Source organism: Chrysochloris asiatica, unplaced genomic scaffold (genome assembly GCF_000296735.1).
Source record: "Chrysochloris asiatica unplaced genomic scaffold, ChrAsi1.0 scaffold00079, whole genome shotgun sequence".
In the NCBI taxonomy this organism is placed as follows: Eukaryota; Metazoa; Chordata; class Mammalia; order Afrosoricida; family Chrysochloridae; genus Chrysochloris; species Chrysochloris asiatica.
The window spans coordinates 12528707-12543689 of NW_006408597.1; the positions used below are offsets into that span (position 1 = coordinate 12528707).

General features: G+C 41.0%; 1 pseudogene; it reads left to right on the forward strand.

Moving 5' to 3' along the window:
• The first annotated feature begins 2511 nt into the window (after positions 1–2511).
• LOC102814714 overlaps positions 2512–14983 on the forward strand; it is a 23703-nt pseudogene continuing 11231 nt past the window's right edge.

Consider the following 14983-nt stretch of genomic DNA (forward strand, 5'->3'; position numbering starts at 1 on the left):
AAGACCTTTTTAAAGTATTGAAGAGCAAAGATGTCAGCTTGAGGACTAAGGTGCGCCTGACCCAAGCCATGGTATTTTCAATAACCTCATCTGCATGCAAAAGCTGGACAGTGAATAAGGAGGACCGTAGAAGAATTGATGCTTTTGAGCTATGGTGTTGGAGGAGAATATTGAAAGTGCCATGGGCTGTCAAAAGAACCAATAGATCCGTTTTGGAAGAAGTGCAGCCAGAGTACTCCTTGGAGGCCAAGATGGCCAAACTTCGTCTATCATACTTCGGACATATTGTCAAGAGGAACCAGTCTCTGGAGAAGGTTATCATGTTTGGTAAGGTGGAGGGTCAGAGAAAAAGAAGACCCCGAACGAGATGGATTGGTCAAGTGGCAGCATCAATGGACTCAAGCATGGCAACAGTAGTGAGGTTGGCCCAGGATCGGGCAGTGTTTTGTTCTGCTGTGCATAAGGTCGCTATGAGTAGGTACTGACTTGATGGCACCTAAAAACAACAACAAACCAAAGTCAGACAGAAACCTGAGATAAGTAGGTTCAAAATAGAATGCATTCCTCTCCTTTCCTTCCTCTTTGCTGCAAAATTTACCTTTCTAGGTTCCTCTTTCTAAGGCTATCACCCTCTGTGTAACAGACAACATATGTAGCAGATAACTCCCCTTCAGCTTTGACTGCCCCTTCTTCCCTACGACTCTATCTAGCATGGGCTGTGCCATGTTGATTCTGCCTCTGCAGTATTCCTGTGTATCCTGGCTCTCACTGATCTAGTTCAGTGTCTCTCTATCTGGCACCTGAACTGCAACATTAGATTGCTAATTGTTCTACTTGCCTCCCATTTCTCCCACTCCTTCAATTCAGTCTTTCTGAAATTCCTTTCAAAGACGGCCTCCTAAAACCAGGTGATGCTTCTCCAAGTTGGCTTCTCAGCCACATACATTATAATGATGCTTATTAAAATACAGATTGATTTGTAACCCTAGACCTACAAAATCAGAATCATGGAACTCTATTTTAAACATACTCCCCAGTGTTAAAGAAAGGTACAAACTGGATAGACAATTCTCTTGCAAAAGTACAGATCTTGCAAAGCACCAGTGGGGCAGGAAATGAAACTAAGCAAACACTTATTTTTTAGCAGACATCAGGAATTACTATGCCTCTTTGAATTTGCAAAGCTTGTCTGATGCAGATGCCCACAAACCACAAGCACTACTCCTAGCACATGGGCAGGCTCAGTAACAACTTGTTTGGTTAGGCTATTAACCTCTGTATAGTGCTTCAGAACCAGACCTGGGTCTCCAAGTAGGGTCTTGGATGTGGTATATATATGTGAGAAAAGAGCACCCAACCAGAGGAATGAGAAGCCAAGAAGCAACATTCTAAACTGCAAGATGTTGTCAACAATTCTAGAAACCTGCTGAGACCACCCTTGCTTGTTCCCGTTTTCAGCTGTATCAAACCCCAAAGACTGTGAGCTTGGAGAGATACTGCTGTCTGTGGTATGTCTCCCCTGCAGGTTTTCTTTCTTGAGTAAATCCTTGATGCTGCTGTTCCACTTCATGACTTTCTAGTCTTTTGTAGCCCACCCTGGTAACACAAGTAGGACCTGGTGCACAGTGATGTTTGAGAACTGGGCTCTAGGATAAAGGTCAAGCCCTGTAGATAACACATGAAACTTTTCACTCCTGGGTCCTGTCTCTGGACAGTTTGACCTGCAAAGATTATTACAGCAGTTTTAGATTTGAGAGTGTTACAACAGCTTTAGGTCTGTCGCTGAAGAAACCGAGGTCACTTGGAGAGGTAAAGAAGAGTTACAGATTTTATTAAGCTGGCTGGCTCAGAGGAGTTAACTTCTCCAGATTCTGAGCCCTGAGTGCAGGTCAGTGCAGGCTTGTATAGGGTCAGAATCTGGGAGGGGCTAAGTTGTGGACCTGTCTGAAGACAGGAGGGAAACCAGAAGATTGGTCCAGCTTGGTAACCTGATTAACATTCTAGTTGGTCTCCTGGGAGGGGAGGCAGTAAGTTAACGTTTTACCTTTTCCTGTTCAGGATCACCAAGGTTACCAGATTATCAAACCCAAGTACTTAAAAAATATGAAAGAATTAGACACCTGGTCTACCTCTTTTTCCCTTAAACCCCCTTGTCTTGTGTTTCTTTGTTCATTCTGAGTTCTCTGTCCAGCTCAAAGAAACCAAGACTCAGATCCCATACATAGAAAGTGGCATAGTCAGGAATCAAACCCAGGTCTGTCTGGTCTGCACTTTTAACCACTCTGCCATGCTGGCTTTAGGAACTGATTGATTAATTTGGCAAATGTCCCACACTATCATCCTCTTTCTTCTTCCAGTACTGCACCCTTCCTCCAGAGCCCCTCTCCCCAAGAGGTCACCATCCCCTTTTATCCCCATTGAAATGGAAGCTGCTCACTCTTCCCTCTGCCAAAAGGACAGGCCCTTTCCCCCAGGCCCACCTCCCCCATCAAACTGCATAAAAGTCCTGTGATGAACGGGAAGGGAAAGCAGAAGGGGAAGGAGGAGGAGGAAAAGGAGGAGAAAGAGACAGCAGTAAGGCAGTGAGGGCTGGAGCCGTGAGCTGGAGTGCTGGAGAGCCACAAACCTGAATTTAATCACAGGGCCTCATGCTCAATTTAACAGACACAAGGGCTCAGAATGAGGTCTCTCTGTGGCAGTGGAGCAATCAGCCGGCTGCAATTCTTGGGAAATCATTAATTGTGGCTGACAACGTGTAAACAGTGCTGATGAATGGAGCTTGCAGGTGTGAGCGGCTGGGGCCAGCAAGGCTGTTTTCACAGGAGCTGCACCTCCTTTTGCTCTTGCCCTGTTCCCCAGAATGGGATTAGGGCAGCAGTTGGGAAACAATTGAGGTTGTTGGAGCTTGCATAGAGTAAGCGGTTGAGTGGAGTGACTAGAAGGAGAGAGGCCTGGAAGATGAATTGTGGGGTGTATGTGTGTGCTGCCAGCCTCCTGTCTAACCCCCCAGTCAAGCCTCTTTGGTAAACAAGGCTGGATTTACTTTTTGGTTGTTGGGAAAATACACACAACAAACATACACCAACTCAACAATTTCTACATGTTTATTTCTGTGACACTGATTGCATTCTTCAAGTTATGCAACCATTTTTGCTATCCTTTTCCAAATTATTCCACCACTGTTAACATAAACTCAATGCCTCCTAATAAATAATTATTTTACCCATTGTTGTTGTTGTTGTTGTTAAGTGCCGCCGAGTTGGTTCCAACCCATAGTGACCCTGTGCAGGGTTTCAGAAGCTATAAATCTTTATGGAAGCAGAAAGTCTTATCTTTCTCCAGCGGAGGCTGGTAGTTTTGAACTGCTGACTTTAAGATTCGCAGCCTGATTTGTAACCACTATGTTACCAGATCTCCTTACTCATGGTAACTGCTAGTAATTTGTGGTTTTAGCAAAAAAGAAGAATGCCCCTTAAGACACATATAAACAACACAGTGGTAGCCACAATGGGCTCAAACATACAATTGTGAGGGTGGTGCAGGACTGGACAGTGCTTCATTCTGTTGTGCTTAGGGTTGCTATGACATATATTTAAGGAACTCTGGTGGCACTGTGGGCTAAGCACTGGGCTGCTAATCAAAAGGCTGGAGATTCAAACCAGTTGCTGAGTCAGAATTAACTCAATGGCAGTGGTTTCAGTTTATAGATTTGCTTATTTCATATAAATGAGGTCATACAGTATTTGTCCTTGGGGACTGACGTATTTCACTCAGCATAATGATTTCAAGGTTCTTTGTGCTGTGGAATGCGTCAGGACTTCATTTTCTTTATGGCTGAGCAATATGCCATTATATGAATAGACCACATTTTGTTTATCCATTCATCTGTTGGTGGACATTTTGGTTGTTTTCCCCATTTGGCTATTATAATGAACATTCGTGTAAGGGATTTTGTTTGTGTTCCTTCTTTTATTTCTTCTGAGTATATACCTAGGATTGGGAATGCTGGGTCACGTCTAGTTTGTTCCATGGTCAATTTTATTTTTTTTAACTTTGTGGTGTAAATTTAGTGAAGGTTTACAGAACAGATCATCAGATTTACATTCAGCATTTTCTTCATTGAATGATTACAGTCCCTTCCATGTACCATTAGTTAACAGTATTTACCCACTATTTACTTTAACTATTGCATTTCTCCTGTGTCTTTTCTCTTCTAACCTTCCTTTTGTTGTATATTGCTTGCCATGTCATCTATGTGAACATGTGTCTACTCTCTAACCTGTGAATACATTTCCTGCCCCCTCTTTTCTAGTAACTATCAAAGATTTTGTGTTTTATTAAGAAAACTTCTCTTAACTTTTTTTTTTTTTTTTTTACATGGGATAGTTTACATGGGAAAACATTAGCTTTACAATCATACTATCGCATATCGTTTCATTGCCATGGTTACAATCCCCTCCATGCATCATCAACCAACCAAAGGGTGTACCCTACAAGCCTGTTCCCCGGTCATCAACACACACTTCCTCTCCCTCACTAGGTCTACAGTCCCCAGCTGCTCCATCTCTCCATGTCATCGTCTCTGCCTCCATCTCTGGTGTCACTGCTTCTCTGGATAGGGTCTTGCACTCCACTCTTCTCACTTGATGGTTCCAGGGACTTCTGCTCCTGGACTATATAGTCAATCACTCCCCTTCTTTTGCTACAAAATGTCCACCCTCACATTTCCAACCCTTGCAGTCAGTCCTGATAACAATCACTCACCATTGTACCACAAGAGACCTATCCCCATCTCTTTTTCATTAGCCCTGACCAGACAGATTGGATACTAGTCAGTAGAGATTCTACCTTCCTCCATGCCCTCTGGATCTAGGCTCCCTCTTGAAAGCTTGTAAGCCAGTCACTTCTTGCCTTTGTACCCTCCCACCCCCATTTTGGGTAGCTAATGTCCAAGTTGCCCATCCCTGTCTACTCTGTGTACTGAGGGGGTGGGAATGATCCTCGCTGTAAAAATTTGTTCCCTCTTTTGAGCTACTGCATCCATAGGTGTTCGTACAAGTTCATCAAATTGTATCAGCTTACTCTTTTTTCCCCCCTCTTCTTTCGTCTTGTAGTTAAGCTCTGATCATCCAGTCATTGAAGCCAGGTTGAGTGGGTATTATTTGCAAGTGTGGATGTTCTTATGCATATGACCTCTCTTCTTTAGCAGCTGGATGCTTCACTCTCATCTCTAGTCCTCTGTGGCTATGTCACTGACTCTGGGCCCAGGAGTTCCCAGGTCTAGCCACAGTGCTGGCCAACCAGGTCTCCACCTGGATTCACAGGTGTCTATTGAATGTTGTAAGGCTTATCTCACAGCTCCAATGTTGTTTTTCCCTCACTTCCCTTTATCAGTGATAAACGTGGTCTGCTTGTGTATTCCCATTGAGTCTCAGTCTTGGAAGGGAGTTTGCCCTGAGGGGACCTGACCACTTGCCTTGGTCTCCTGGGTGAGCAACTTGCTTGTTCTTGTAGTAATCAGTCAGACTGCCATTATTGTTTTGTATTTTTCCTGTCAGTCTTTCTTTTAAAAGTATCTTCTGTTCTTCTAGCTGCTCCAAGTTGGTCTGCTTGTCCTTTCAAGTGGAAATTTCCCACTCAGGAGATTCTGGATGGGGTTCAGGATTCCACCTATGGTATTATGTAATGCAGAGGCTCCACAGAAAGCCTCCTTCACTGGGCATGTTGTAGTCCCATTTTAGGTATTCCAATCAGTTATAGGCAGAAGACGGACTTAAAAGCTTTTTATGGTGATATTTCTGGCTATTCCTTTCTCTCCCTCTCAAGTGTCTGTTTTATAATGGTATGCCAGGGAAACCAAGATTCAAAAGACAACCAAGCACCTTAACATTATTTCCCCCCTTTTGCCCATTCCAACCATGTCTCAATCCCTGTATTCCAAAGCCCTGTTGTTTGAAGGTTATGCATACATCATTATTCACTTCTGTCACGTAGCCCATGCAAACCTGCCTAATTGTTTTCCCATCTGCCTTGTTCTTCCATTCCCCTCCCCCTTATAACTTACAGCTTCCTTGTTGTTCTTCAAGGTAGCATAATATTCCATTGTGTGTATGTGCCACAGTTTGTTTATCCATTCTTCTGTTGATGGGCACTAAGGCTGTCCTTTTGCTATTGTAAATAGTGCTGCTATGAATATATCTACTTAAGGTCAGCGGTTCGAAACTACCAGCGGCTCCGCGGGAGAAAGATGAGGCTTTCTACTCCCGTAAAGATTTACACCCTCGGAAACCCTGTACAGGGTCGCTATGGGTCGGACCCGACACGATGGCACTTAACAACAACAACAACATGTTATGGCTCATAATTCTTGTGGGTAAATACCAAGTAGAGGAATTGCTGGATCATAAGGTATTTCTATTTTCAACCTTCTGAGGAAGCACCATATTGCTTTCCAGAGAGGTTGGACCATTTTACAGCCCCACCAGCAATGCAGGAATGTCCCAGTCTCTCCACATCCCCATCGACATTTATTGTCCTCTATTTTTTTGATCTTTGCTGTTACTGCTGGTGTAAGATGATATCTCATTGTTGTTTTGATTTGCATCTCTCTAGTGGCTAGTGATTGTGAACATTTCTTCATATGTCTGTTGGCTGCCCAGACCTGACCTCCTCCTTGATGAAATGTCTGTTCATGTCTCGTGCCCATTTTTTATTTGGGTTATTTGCCTTTTTCTTGTAGAGTTGTTATAGTTTCTTATATATTTTAGAAATGAGTCCCTTGTCTGATGTGTTATTGCAAAAGATTTTTTCCCATTCTGTGGGTTCCCTTTTTACTCTTCTGGTGAAGTCTTTTGATGCACATAAGTTAAAAAATTTTAGTACGTCCCAATCCTCTATTTTGTCCACTTTTGTTTGTGTAGTTTGCAAAATGTTTTGTAGTCTGTATATTCCCTGAATTAGTGCCCTCACATTTGTCCCCATTTTTTCATTGATGGCCTTTATAATTTTGGGATTCACATTTAGGACTTTAATCCATGCTGGGTTGGTTTTTGTATAAGGTGTGAGGTGAAGGTCTTGTTTCAATCTTTTTCATGTCACTTTCCAGTTCTACCAGCAGCATCTATTGGACAGATTATCCCATTTCCATGTGATATATTTGGGTACTTTGTCAAAAATCAGTTGGCTGTATGTGGATGGGTTAATTTTTGGATTCTCAATTCTGTTCCATTGATCAATGTAGCTTTCATTGTACCAGTAAAAAGCTGTTTTGAAAACTGTAGCTGTGTAATAAATTTTGAAGTTGGAGAGTGAGAGGTTTCCAACCTTCTTCTTCTTTTTTTTAATGTTTTATTGTGTGATAGTCTACATGGGGGAACATTTGTTTTACATTCATTCCATCATACATCATCTCATTGCTATAGTTACCATCCCATCGTCCATGCATCATCGCCCAACCAAAGGGTATACCCTACAATCCCGCCCCCTACACTCCCCTCACGGTCCTCAGCACACAGCCCTTCTCTCTCTCTGGATCCCTAGTCCCCAGGCATTCCATATCTTCGCGTCATCCTCTCTCTTCACATCATCCTCTCTGTCTCAGTCTCTGTCCTCACTGATCCTCTGGGTGGGGTTCTACTCTCTGCTCTTCTCCATTGATGGTCCCAGGGCCCTGCGATCCTAAACGGAAAGGTTAATCACTCCCCTCCTTGTTATAAAATGCCCACCTTTACATTACCAGTTCTCACAATCAGTCCTAGTGACAATCATTCACCCTTGCATCCCAAGGGACCCATCTGCATTTCTTTTCATCTACCCCTCCCAGACAGGTCAGACACTACTCACTGGAGACTCCACTATCCTCCCCGCCCTGTGGATCTAGGTTCCCTCTTGAAAGCTTGTAAGCCAGTCACTTCTTACTTTTGTATCCCTTCTCCCATTTTTGATTAGTCAATGTTCAAGTTGCTCATCCCTATCTACTCTTTGTGTGGAGGGGGTGGGAATAATTCTTGGAGCAGGGATTTGTTTCCTCTTTTGAGCTACTGAATTTATTCATGGATGTCCAGTTTATCAGACTGTATCAGATGTTATTCTTCTTCTTAAGCAGTGCTTTGCTTATCCTGGGTTTCTTTCCTTTCCAAACAAAGTTTGTAATTGTTTTTTTCCATCTCTTTGAAAAATGTCATTGGAATCTGGATTGGGATTGCATTGTATGTGTAAATTGCTTTGGGCAGTATTGACATTTTCACAATGTTAAGTTTTCCTATCCAGGAACATGGTACATTCTTCCATTTTTGTAGGCCTCTTTTGGTTTCTTGTAGTAGTGTTTTGTAGTTTTCATTGTATAGGTCTTTTGTTTCTCTGGTTACATTTATTCCTAGATATTTCATCCTATTGTAAATGGTATTGGTTTCCTAATGTCCTTTCAGCACTGTCATTTTTAGTACAGAGGGATCCAACTGATTTTTGTATATTGATCTTATTTCCTGCCACTTTGCTGAATCTTCCAAAGTAGTAGCATTTTTACTGAGTCTTTGGGGTTTTCTATATATAGGATCATATTGTCTACAAATAGAGAGAGTTTTACTTCCTCTTTGCCAATTTGGATTCCTTTAATTTCCCTGTCTTGCCGCATAGTTCTGGCTAAGATTTTCAGCACTATATTGAATAGGACTGGTGACAAAGGGCATCCTTGTCTGGTTCCTGTTCACAGAGGGCAGTCTTTCATTTTCTCTCCATTGAGGGTAATGAAGGCTGTTGGTTTTGTGTATATGCTAATTATGTTGAGGAATTTCCCTTCAATTTGTACTTTGTTGAGTGTTTTTATCAGGAATGGATGTTGGATTTTGTGAAATGCCTTTTTCTGCATCAATCAATATGATCATGTGGGTCTTTTCCTTTTTCTTATTTATATGGTGGATTACATTGATCGTTTTTCTAATGTTGAACCATCCTTGTATCCCTTGTATCTGTGATCATGACATAGTATCTTCTTGATGTGCTGTTGGATTCTGTTGGCTAGGATTTTGTTGATTATTTTTGCATCTATGTTCATGAGGGATATTGGTCTATAATTTTCTTTCTTAGTGACACCCTTCCCTGGTTTTGGTATGAGGGTTATGCTTGCTTCTTAAAATGTATTAGGAAGTTTTCCATCCTCCTCTGTATTCTGGAATAATTTGAGTTGAATTGGTGACAGCCGTTCCCTGAATGTTTGGTAGAACTCACCAGAGAAGCCATCTGGGCGGGCCTGGACTTCTTTTGGTTGGAAGTTTTTTTATGACCTGATCAATTTCTTCTTTTGTTATGGGTCTGTTCAGGTTTTCTACTTCACTGTGTGTAAGTTTAAATAGGTCGTGTTTTTCTAAAGATGTATCCATCTCTTCTATGTTTTCATAATTGTTGGATACTTTCTGTATTTTTTTCATACTTTTCATAGTATTCTGTTATTATCCTTTTGATTTATTTTGGTTCCATTGTGACATTGCCCACATGGTTTTTAATGTGTGTTATTTGTGTGTTCTCCCTCTTTTCTTTTGTTAGTCAGTCAATTTCTGTGTTCTCCCTCTTTTCTTTTGTTAGTCAGTCAATGGTCAGTCAATTTTGTTAATCCTTTCAAAGAACCAGCTACTTGTCTTGTTGATTCTTTCTGTAGTTTTTCTGTTTTCTATCTCATTTATTTCTACTCTAATCTTTATTATTTCTTTTCTTTTGGTGGCTGTAGGTTCCCTCTGTTGGTCTGTTTCTAACTGTTTTAGATGCTGTGTTAATGTGTGAATTTTGGTTCTTTCTTCTATTTGGATGTGTGCATTTCTTGCAATAAATGGTCCTCTCAGCACCACTTTTGCTGTGTCCCAAAGATTTTGGCATGTTGTGTTTTCGTTCTCATTTGTTTCTTGGAAGTTTGTGAGTTCACTTTTAATTTCTTCTACTATTCAATTGATTTTCAGCAGGGTGTTATTCAGTTTCCATGTATTTGTCTTTATTTCCTTGGTGTTCCAATTGTTGATTTATAATTTGATAGCATTGTGGTCTGAGAAGATGCTTTGTAGTATTTTGATATTTGTAAATTTATGGAGGCTTTTTTTGTGGCCTAACACATGGTCTAATCTGGATAATGTTCCATGCGCACTGGAAAAGATTGTGTATTGTGCTGTTTTAGGTTGAATGCTCTGTACACATGTATGAGGTCCAGTTGGCTGATAGTGTTGTTTAGTTCTTCTGTGTCTTTGTCAAGTGTCTTTCTGGTTGTTCTATACATATTTGAAATAAGTTTATTAAAATCGCCCATGATTATTGTACATTTGTCAATTCCTTTCTTTAAATCTATTGTTGCTGTTGTTGTTAAGTGCCTTCAAGTCGGTTCTGACCCATAGCGACCCTGTACAGGTTTCCGAGGCTGTAAATCTTTACGGGAGCAGAACGCCTCATCTTTCTCCCGCGGAGCAGCTGGTAGTTTCAAACTGCTGGTCTTAAGGTTCGCAGCCCGATTCGTAACCACTACGCTACCAGAGCTCCTTAGAGTTTGCTTTATATATTTTGGAGCTCTTTCATTGGAGTGTAGATATTTATTATGGTTATGTCATCTTGTTCAATTTTCCCTTTAATTATGAGATAATGTCCGTCTGTATCTATTATGCTGGTTTTTGCCTTAAAGTTTATTTTATGAGAGATTAGTATTGGCACTCCTGTTCATTTTTAATTGCAATTAGTTTGTTATATTTCTTTCTATCCTTTGTCTTTTAATCTGTTTTTGTCTCTGTGTGTAAGATTGGAACAAAGCCAAACCGACAAAGTGTATTGTCTACCTTTGCTCTGAAGTTCCCGCTGTGTTATTCCATGGTTGATCTGTTCCCCCGCTTGGTCTTGCTGTTTGGTCTCACCCAAGTTGTCGGCTCTGGGCCACCAAGCCTGGCAGATTAAAAAATACATGAATTCTTACTCCTGCTACAAGTTCCACTTGCTATAAGCCTTCAAACTTTTTAAGTATTCCTAGATATGTGGTTCAGAGTTTTGGAGCTCTGCCCTGAACCCTATTCACCTCGTATTCTGTGGTATTGCTGATGGCTAACTTCACCATACCTCTACCCTATCTGCCATCAAGTCTTTTCTTAACTTTTTACAACATTGGACTCAACAATATTTGTCCTTTTTGTGATTGATTAATTTTATTCAGCATAATATCTTCCAGGTTCATCCATACTGTGAGGTGTTACATAGATTCATTGTTATTCTTCAACATTGCATATTATTCCATTGTGTGTATATACCAAAGTTTGTTTGATCATTCTTCTGTTGTTGGACATTTAGGTTGTCTCTATCTTTTGATATGCATATTGAAGGATCCTGTTTTCATCTGCCTCTTGACTGGAGCAATTAATCAATTTACATTCAGTGTGATTATCAAAAAGCATGAATTGAATGCTGTCATTGTACTGTGTTTTTGTTGTTGTTGCTGTTGTTGGGTTTGTGTGTGTGTGTGTGCATGTGGTGCTGCTGAATTCTTTGTTCCACATAATTTTCTGCACTAAGTTAATTTTGTTTGTGTGTTTTCTTTTCATTTTCATTTATGTTGTGCTAATATTTACTAAATGTTCCTGTTTTCCTCTTTCTCAATTTAGATGTGCAGATGTATCAATTTTCAGGGTAAATTACAGGTTATGCTTTAATTTATTAAAATTTACCCCTATTTAAAAATCTGTTGTATCTTGAAATCTACTTGACTTCCCTGCCATTTAGAAGTTCTGTAGCTACACTATGCTCTCTTTTTACTTTGTAGGTGACTTCATTATAAATTGATATCTCTGGTTCCCACCTAGCACTCAAACCAGATGTTGTTGTCCTTGGTAGGTGTCATTGAGTTGGTTCCAACCCATAGAGATCCTATGTATAACAGAACAAAACACTGCCCAATCCTGTGCCATATGCCCAATTGTTGCTATGCTTGAGCCCAGTGCTGATGCCAATTCATCTTGTTGGGGGTCTCCCTTTTTTTCACCAACCCTCCACTTTACCAAGCATGATGTCCTTCTCCAGGAACTTGTTCCTTCTGATAATATGACCAAAGTATGAGAGACGAAGGCTGGCCATCTTAACTTCTAAGGAGCATCCTGTTTGCACTTCTTCTAATTCAGATTTGTTTGTTTTTCTGGCAGTCCGTGGTACCTTTAATATTCTTCTCCAACACTGCATCAATCTCTCTACGGTCTTCTGTATTCATTGTTCAACTGTCACATATATATGAGGTTATTGAAAATACCATGACATGGGTCAGGCACACCTTAGTTCTCAAGCTGACATCTTTGCTCTTAAACAGTTAATGAAGGGTTGTGCAGTAGATTTGCCTAATGCAATATGCATTTGATTTCTTGACTGCTGCTTCCATGAGTGTTGATGGTGGATCCAAGAAATTGACAATTCAGTCATTTCTCCATTTATAATGATTATTTATTGCTCCAGTGATGAAGATTCTTTTGTTTTCTTTATATTGAGGAGCAACTTGTTCCAAAGGCTGTGGTCTTTGATCTTCATCAGTAAATAGTTGAAGTCCTCTATTGCTTTCAGCAAGCAAGGCTGAATCAACTGCATATCACAGGTTGTTAATAAGTCTTCCTCCAGTCCTGATACCACATTCCTCTTCATATAATGCAACTTCTTTTTGGATGATTTGCTCAGCATACAGATTGAATAATTATGGTGATAGACTACAACCCTGGTGCACACCTTTCTTGATTTTAAACCATTCAGTGTCCTCTTGTTCTGTTTGAATGACTTGTTAAGTATCCCAGAATACTCCATTATGTTGTCCATATCTTATCATGATCCACACCTTTGAAAACCTTTGCATAGTCAATAAGGCACAGGCAAACATCTCTCTGGTATTCTCTGATTTCAGCCAAGATCCATAATCAATGATACCCCTCATTCCACATCCTAATCTGAATCTGACTTGAACCCTGTCAGTCTTGTTTGCTCATATATAGTAAAGATCATGAAAATAGTGCAAGATGGCAAACAGAGGTAGTACTGGAGGCACTCACTCATCTATGCCAAGAAATTTGGAATACTTACCTGGTCAACAGTTTGAAAGAGATCCATATTGTGTCCATCCCAAAGAGAGGTGACCATCAGAATATGGAAACCATTGGATAATATCATGTGCAAGTAAAATTTGCTCAAGACAATTAAAAAATGACTCCCGAAGTACATTGATAAGGAACTGCCAGAGAAATACAGATACAGAATTATTAAAAGTAAAACATATTTAAAGTAAAGTAACACATACCTGTTGTTGTTAAGTGTCGTTGAGTCGGTTCTGACTCGGCAACTCTGTATAGGGTTTCCGAGGAGCAGCTGGTGGGTTTGAACTGCTAATATTGTGGCTTGCAGTCCAATGTTGATCCTACAGCACCACATCTATCAGACTGAAAATAGGGATTCATGGTCAACTTTCTGAGGAATCACCAAACTGTTTCCACAGAGGCTGTACCATTTTATAATCCTACCAGCAATGATTCCAGTTTCAGTTTCTCCAATGATTCCAATGGTTCCAATTTCTCCACAACCTCACTAGCAAACCTGGATTTTAATAATAATTGAGAGTGTCAGGGTCTGGGAAGCTCCTGAGTTTGTCATGGGTATACTACTACCAAGCAAAGAAGGCCACATGGTAGGGAAGTTGGAGAGAGCTCACAGAGACTTTGAGTTCTTTCCACTTCCAGCTGAGGTAGGAGATAAGCTTGGGGAAGTCAGGGTAGTGCTGAGGACCCTGAGCTCAAAGGCACCTGGAGTCATAAAGGGGGAAAGACAAAGGGCATGGTGGTTGTGAGGAATTGGAATGGTCTTGAGAGACAAGCCCAGAACAGTCTGGATACTGAAACATCTTTTATCCAGATCTCAAAACTCCTTCCTAAACCTGTGTTTAGTTGCTGTTGTTAATTTCTTCTGATTAGGGTCCAGCTCATGGTGACCTTATGTATGACAGAAGGTAACGTGTTGTCTGGAACCATTTTCATGATCTTTGTTTGCTATGTGTGAGACACTGTGTCAACCCATTTCACCAAAGGCCTTCCTCACCTTTGCTTACTCCCACTTTACCAACCATGATATCCTTTTCTAGTGACTGGTATATCTCAATGACATGTCCCAAGTAATCAAGCTGAAGTCTCACCATTGTTGTTTCTAAGCAACATTCTTAATGTGTATTTTTTTTTTTTTTCACAATTGCAGAGTTTATTAGGGAAGTTAGTCGGTTGCAACTGAGCATCAGAAATGCATAGGGCACAGTTCTTGGGTCAGGACAGCCTCTTTTCTGCTATTTCTGCAGGCAGGCTTCTATGTGGCCCTTGGTCCCTTGGTTCCTTGGTCTGGCCTTAACCCTGCTCAGACAATATTACAAAGTTCTTTTAGGACTACTGATAAATGCCCAAAGGGCACACCATTCCACCATTAGCTTCAGCCTGAAGGTGCTCAGCTCTAGCCATCTGGGTCAGCAAACTGAGCTTCTCCATTCCACAACCAAGCCTCCTGCCCAAAGACACTCAGCTTTATTGCTCCTTGGGCCGGGAAGCACACTGCTCTGTGTTGTGCTCTAGCTCTGGGTTCTGATGCTACAGATCCTCTGCCACTCCTGGGCGTCTCCTCAAGTGCCACAGCTCTGTCTCCTGGGTCGAGGTGATACCACGTGCAGTGACCCCAGAGTCAAAGAGGATGTTCTTCACTCCTGACCCTTCTTTCTTTTTTATTTTTATTTTTTCTGAGGTAAGTTACAGCAACTGAGCATCTGTGTTTTTTGTTTTTTTTTCTTAAATGTTTTCTTGTGAATTATGTGATAGTTTACATGGGAGAACATTAGTTTTACATTCATTCTATCATATATCGTCTCATTGCCATGGTTACAATCCCCTCTATGCATCATCAACCAGCCAAAGGCTATACCCTGCAATCCTTCCCTCATACCCCCCAGGTCTTCAGTACACCATCGCTT